Source organism: Chrysochloris asiatica, unplaced genomic scaffold, assembly GCF_000296735.1.
Source record: "Chrysochloris asiatica unplaced genomic scaffold, ChrAsi1.0 scaffold00058, whole genome shotgun sequence".
In the NCBI taxonomy this organism is placed as follows: Eukaryota; Metazoa; Chordata; class Mammalia; order Afrosoricida; family Chrysochloridae; genus Chrysochloris; species Chrysochloris asiatica.
The window spans coordinates 6,168,445-6,175,348 of record NW_006408576.1 but is presented as its reverse complement, the minus strand read 5'-3'; positions in this window follow the sequence as shown (position 1 = coordinate 6,175,348).

Genomic DNA, 6,904 nt, shown 5'->3' with positions numbered 1-6,904 from the left:
AGTTGTGTACTGACATTTTACATTTAATCTATTTGAGATTTGGGTCAGGTTGCTATTTTATAATTTAAAATAAATTATTAATTTGGGCTTATTAGGCTTGATTTCTTTAAATATATGGATATTGGAAAGAGTGAAGAATAATTTAAAGATAATTAGATAATAGCAGTTTTAGATTAAATATGGTTGAAGATTTTCTCTGCTGTAAACTCTTTCATATAACAAAAAATTCGCTTGGTTTTCTGGTACAATATATTATCCCTACTCATTGTTAGATATCTGAACTCTGGCATTCCTTTCTAAATCTGTATGCTTTTTATGGGAATATCTGCTCAGAGACTTTTAAGCAATGATAGTGAAACAATTCAAATTAATCAGTTGTGACTGATTTAAATGAAGCTTAATTGCCTACATTGTGAGTGCTTATTTGTCTAACAAACCTGAATGAGGCCAGTTGCACAAAACCCCTTACAGAATGCTTTACATGCGGTTGCTTGCTCTGCTGTAATTGGTCATTCTGGAACCTGCATACTTGGGTTGTTATAGTGGGGTTTTGGTTGGCTTTTAATATTTAGGGAAAAAATAAATGAGAATGTTCTTCTTGGCAGGTGATGATATTCCCAAACTTCCTCCTCAATATGCAGAACAAAATGGATTGTTAAATCCATTGGAAATTGCGTTCCTTTTGTACTTTTTTTTTTCTTCAAGAGTACACCTTACACTCTGACATAAAACTGCTCATTAATTCCCATGGAATGACCAATTTTCCAATGCAGTCACTCAAGTGTACTAGAACTTTAAAAAATTAAAAAAAAACTCTGGTTGCTATTAATTTTGTGCTGTGGCTTTTATTAGACAACATATCCCCACAAAGGATAAGAACTCCCTGCTGATCATTAGCGCCATTATTTTTTTGTTTTGTTTTTTCCCCAAATTGTGAACAATGCCTTCTAAACTCAGTGAGACATGATTTTTCAGAGGATACAATGACCATGTCCTGGAAGTGGATTTGTAGTCATTAAAAAATGGAGTGAAAGCATCAGATTGGAGATGTTGGATTGAAAAAAAAAAGCAGTTTTGGGAAGTGGATGAATATTTAACTGTTTAAAATCTTTAATTATTGAAGAGGCAAGTAGAGCCTATGAAGGGGATACTATAGGATCAGATGGTACTGAAGGAAATTGCATTTGTTTGAGAATAACGGAAGAAAGTGATTGAATTAAAGACTGGATTCTGAAACAGTGAAAGAAACTGACTTTGTAAGCTGATGTAAGTGTAGTCAAGTTGAAATGGGGCAGTTCCAGAGTATATATTATAAAGGCTTCTATTTCTGGGGAATTGTTTAAAATCTCATGGCATAAAATATACTCAGTCTAAATAATTAAACTTTGAGAAATTTTTCCTAGTTCAATTCTTTGCTCTAATTGAATGGGTTGCAAATGTGTTTCAACCTAGGTAGGGAAACAGTATTAAAAGCTGTAGACTCAAGATAAAATTCCAGTTTTGTTATATAACCTTGGACATATTATTTATGAATTTTGGATTCAGCGGTCTTATCAGTGGAAGAAAAAAACATTACCTACCACACAGGTTTTTGTGAAAATCAAATAATAGTATAGATGAAAGCATTTTATAAATGGAAAAGGAGTAAACAAACATAAAGTATCCACATATAAGGAGCTAAATATGATTCTGACATAAAAGCGCTGTTAAAGGTATTTCTGAACTCTCACCAGGATTCTGTCTTATTAAATTTAATGTTTAATAAAAATAATATATGTACAGGATTTGAAAAATTAAATAGTACTGAGACTTACATGTTATTAGTCCCAACATTCCTTTTTCCAGTGCTGCTTCCCAGAGAAAATTATTTTCAACTCTTCTAGAGTTATGTTAAGGAGACTTTGTGGCACAGTGGTTAAACTTTTGACTGTTAACCAAAATGTCAGAGCTTCAAACCCACCTGCTACTTTGAAGGAGAAAAGCATGGCAATCTGGTTTCATAAAGATTACATCTTTGGAGACTCTGTATGGCAAAACTGCCCTGTTCTATTGGGTCAGTGTAGGTTGGAATCAACTTACTTGCACACAACAACAGTAACAGGAATTTTCTTAATGCTACTAAACAGTATGCTTAAATTGCCATACTTAATTAATTAATTATTGACTACTTTATCTTACGTATAAGGATATGGTGCACTGGACTGCAAGGTCAGTTTGAACCACAGGGTCAGCAATTCAAATTCATCAGCTACTCCTTGGAAATCCTATATAAGATCGTTAAGAGTCAGAACAAACTAGACGGCACTTAACGACATGGAGTTCTGATGTGGTGCTGTAGGATAAGCACTCACCCAAGGTTGGCAGTTCAAACTCACCATCTGCTCCTTGAAAACTCTATATAGAGTTGCTATGGGTTGAAACTGACTCAACAGCACTTAACAAGAATACTACACCTTTCTAGTTACATTCCTTCCAATGGTAAGATGTCTCTGTTTTTAGTTAAACCAGTAATCACTGTTTATATCATTAAACTGTATAAATATTCACTGTTGAATCATGAAAATCACTATGATTTCATTCTTTGTGTGTGTGTGTTATCTGGAGTCAGTACATCAGTCTTTCCACTTGTAATTTTTCAAATGAATATCTTTATTGTTTTCCAGATCCATTATCATATAATTTACCATACTACTTAACAGTATAAATATTCTCTATAAAGCAATTAGTGTGCTGTGATTACATTTTCTGTTACAGTTTTGGTTTTTTCCTTTGATTTAATTATTTAATTATCAAAACAAATATCTTTAATTCTTTGCAGATGAGTCATCATATAATCTACCATGCCATCTATGCTTTCTAGTTAACAGTTTTCTGGAGGCCTCTGTTTTGAGTACCACTTTGTTTTCTATTTAGCTATATTTCATAGCTTTCATCGTATGTAGGATTTCTTTTTCCTGTTCTTCTAGATTGGATCTGTTTTTTTCAGCACTTTCTTAATTTATAGCCTTGCTTTGCTGAGCCACACATTTCAGCAGCTTTCAAAGAGAGATTTCAGAGAAGGTACTTATTTTTTAGTGTAACCATGTCTCAAAATCTCTTTAACCAGTTTATACACTTACTAGTAGTACCTTGGGGAGATAAAAATGTATTTTAAAATTTTAATTCAGCATATGCTCTTAAGAAATTTGGAGTGAAACTCCTCTGCTAAAGCCTAGAAAAAGCAGAGAAAGAGCGGTCCGCAAAAAAAGCACAGAAAGAGCGGTCCGCAGCAATTGCACTCCTATAGCCAAGCTACAAGCATGCCCTGTAATACACCATCATGTGGACAAGAGCCAATACCAGCATCTGGGCAAAAGGAAGCCTATCTCCAGATCATATTCAGCAGCAGATGCGCAGTAAGCTTAACAACAAAGCAACATATATCCATTTAAGCATTAAAAACCCATCTGACTACAACATGCCCAGTGAAGGAAGCTTCATGTGGAGCCTCTGCATTACATAAGACCATAGGTGAAATCCTGAACCTCACCCAGAATCTTCTGAGGTGGAAAATTTCCACTTGAAAGGATTATCCGATCAGCCTGGAGTGACTAGAAGAACAGAACATACTTCTTAAAAGAAAGACCTGCAAGAAAAATACAAAACAATAATGGCAGTCCAACTGATTACTACAAGAACAAGCAAGTTGCTAGACCAGGAGACATTTAGCCAAGTGGTTGGGTACCCTCAGGGCAAACCCCCTGCCCAGACTAAGATTCAACGGGAATACACAAGCAGAAATGCACTCTGATTGATTACCACGTTCAACACTGTTAAGGGGAAGTGAGGGAAAAACAGCAATGAAGCGGTGAGCTAAGCCCTACAGCATTCAATAGACTCCCGTGAACCCAGGTGAAGACCTGGTTAACCAGCAGTGTTGCAAGACCTGGGGACTCTTGGGCCCATAGTCAGTGACATAGCCACAAAGGACTAGAGTGGAGAGTGAAGCATCTAGCTTTTAAGAAGAGAGGGCTTATGCATAAGAACATCCACATTTGCAGATAATGCCCTCTCGACCTGCCTTCAATGACTGGATGACCAGAGTTCAACTCTGGTCTTCAAGAAAGAAGAGGAAAAAAAAGAGTAATCTGATACAATTTGATGAACTTGACCTACCCCTCTGGATGCAGTAGCTCAAAAAAGGGAACAAATCTTTACAGCGAGGATCATTCCTACCCCCTCCATACAGAGAGTAAACAGGGATGGGCAACTTGGACATTGGTTACCCAAAATGGGGGGAGGATGGGGCTACAAAGGCAAAAAGTGACTGGCTTACAAGCTTTCAAGAGGGAACCTAGATCCAGAGGGTGTGGAGGAAGGTACAATCTCCAATGAGTAGTATCCAATCTGTCTGGGTAGGGCTAATGAAAGGAGATGGGGATAGGTCCCTTGTGGTACAATAGTGAATAATTCTTATCAAGACTGACTTCGAGGGTTGGAAATGTAAAGGTGAGCATTTTGTAACAAAAGGAGTGGAGTGATTAACTATGCAGTACAGGAGCCAAGATCCCTGGAACCATCAAGGGAGAAGAGCAGAGTGTGAGACCCTACCCAGAGAAGCAGTGATGCCAGAGAGGGAGGCAGAGATGATGATGTGGAGAGATGGAGCAGCTGGGGACCCTAGACCCAGAGAGGGAGAAGTACTGTGTGCTGATGATTGGGGAACAGGCTTGCAGGGTATACCCTTTGGTTGGTTGATGATACATGGAGGGGATAGTAACCACGGCAATGAAATGATATACAATAGGATGAATATAAATTTATGTTCTCCCATGTAAACTATCACATAATTCACAATAAAACATTAAAAAAAAACAAAACAAAAAAAAACCCCACCTAACTACTTAAAATGTCTAAGAAAACACAATGAAAGATCTCAACACATGTCCTAAAACAGCAAAAAATAACTGAGACAATTGTGCTGGAAGTAGACACAGACTTTTCAGTAGAAGAGCAGGCTCTGGATTTGCCTGAGAAGGAATTCAGAAGAATGATATGGAAACAAATTCAAATGCTCCAAAAAAGAGGTGGAGGAAAATAAGGAAGAAATCAGGGAAGTGCTACAGGAGCAATCAAACAAGATAGATACAGCATTGGAAACAATCCAGAACCTTCAAAAGGATGGAAAAATGATTAATAATAAAATATCAGAAATGGACAATAAACTGAAGGGCAAAGAAGTAGAATGGAAGAGCTGGAAGCCAGAAGCATTGAGCTGGAAGACAAATCTCTCAATACTGTAAAGATAAAAGAGCAAGTAGAAAAAAAGTTTAAAATTTCTGAAGAGAGTCTAAGATTCATGCTGGATAACATGAAGAGGAATACCTTAAGAATTATTGACATTCCAGAACAGGAAGAATCACAGAAGTCCACAGAAGAGATAGTAGAAGAGCTTCTGGAAGAAAAATTTCCTGACATCTTTAAGGATGAGAAGATAAACATTCAAGAAGCTGAAGGAACCCCAGGAATGATAGACCCCAAAAGAAAATCACTGAGACTTATCATAATCAAACTCTCCAAAATCAAGACAAGGAGAGAATCCTCAAAGCAGCCAGGGAAAAGAGAAGTGTTACCTACAAAGGCAAGCAAATCAGATTAAACTCTGACTTCTCAGCAGAAACCATGGAGGCAAGAAGACAATGCTAAGACATATATAAAAACCTAAAAGAAAAAAACGGCCAACCAAGAATAGTCTATCCAGAAAACTGTTTATCAAATATGATGATACAAACAAAACATTCCAGGATAAACAAAAGCTAAGAAATTTTGTCAAAGCCAATCCAGTGCTTCAAAATATCTTAAAGGAGTTTTTTGGAATAAATACCAGAAAGAACAGACAACAACCAGAGATTGACATACGTGACAACACACCTGGATCTCAGTTGACAGATAGCAGACTTCAGAACAGAACACAATTACAGCAATGAATTCAGAGGACCTGTGAGGCCAACCAATGATCAAAATATTAACAATGCCAAAGAAGAGAAAAATACAGGAACAGAGATCAAGGTGGTAAGGAGGTTGAGTAGATTGCAGGATAAAATAGACTCTGAAATGCAGGGAAAACGTAATAGGCGATAGGGTTACCCAAAGAAAATTAATAATTCACAACTTACCATAAAAATGAAGATCCAAGTAGAACAAGGATAATTAAAACTAAGAATAAACTGACAAGAAATAGCACAAAAAACATGAACTCAGCACAAAAAGGCATGCAGAACAAAGGAACAAAGAGTACCACAAAAAATTAACATAATGACAGCAGTTAATTGATACCTATTTATAATTACACTGAATATCAATGGATTAAAGGCACCAGTGAAGACACAGAGAGTGGCTGAATGGATAAGAAAACAAGACCCTTCAATATGCTGCCTGCAAGAGAGACACCTTACACACAAAGACAAAAACAGACTAAAAGCTAAAGGATGGAAAAAATATGCCAAGCTAACAACAATAAAAAACAAGCAGGAGTGGCAATACTAATCTCTGATAAAATAAACTTTAAGGCAAAAAACAGCATAAGAGATAAAGAAGGACACTAGCTCATTATTAAAGTGTCAATTGAACAACATGACATAACCATAATTAACATCTACATTCCAAATGAAAGAGCACCAAGAAATATAAATCAAACCTTACTAAAATTGAAGAAAGACATAGATAAATCTACAATTATAGTGGGAGATTTTAATATGCCACTTTCGAAAGGGATAGAACAACCAGAAAGAAACTCTACAAAGCTACAGAGAGCTAAACAGCACAATCAACCAACTTGACCTCATAGACGTATATAGAGCATTCAACTGAACAACAGCACATTCTTCTCCAGTTCACATAGAACATTCTCCAGAATTGACTATGT